The sequence below is a fragment of the Polistes canadensis genome, unplaced genomic scaffold, assembly GCF_001313835.1.
Source record: "Polistes canadensis isolate GaletaPanama2010 unplaced genomic scaffold, ASM131383v1 scaffold_96, whole genome shotgun sequence".
In the NCBI taxonomy this organism is placed as follows: Eukaryota; Metazoa; Arthropoda; class Insecta; order Hymenoptera; family Vespidae; genus Polistes; species Polistes canadensis.
This window is the reverse complement of record NW_014569643.1, coordinates 54867-55453: the sequence shown is the minus strand read 5'-3', so window position 1 is coordinate 55453 and position 587 is coordinate 54867.

Genomic DNA, 587 nt, shown 5'->3' with positions numbered 1-587 from the left:
ACAAATATTATACCGTTGATAACTGAAAATAATAAATAACGTTAGAATATAAATAAATTTAAACGGATAATTATCGGATGGTAAGAAAAAATGAAGAAAAATACATGAAATAAAGTAAGAGAAAGATATTATAGAAGGAAAGAAAGAAAGAAAGAGAGAGAGAGAGGAAGGAAAGAAGCTTTGAAGCAATACGAAGAAGTGGTATTCAAACGTTAGGGGCTATCGATCTTTGGTGGGGTACAAAGAGTGCCATCTGTCGGTAGTTTAATGTCTACGATCATTCGACCAATGAACGAACTGGAGAGTCCCCCACTCGTTCTTCAGTTATCCCCCACCAGACGTGGCGGCCTGTCGCGTCGCCGTGCGTGCTCTCTTGTCCTCTTCGTCCTCGTCCTCGTCCTCATCTTCTTCGTCCTCGTCTTCTTCTTCGTGTCCTCGTCGTTGTCGTCGTAGGGTCTGCCAGGGTAACGACGGTAGATGTAAACACACAAGGAGAGAGAAAGATAGACGGGATAAGAAGAAAGAGAGAGGGAGAATTGGGAAGGGGGGGGGTGGGTCTCGCTCTCTCTCTCTCTCTCTCTCTCTCT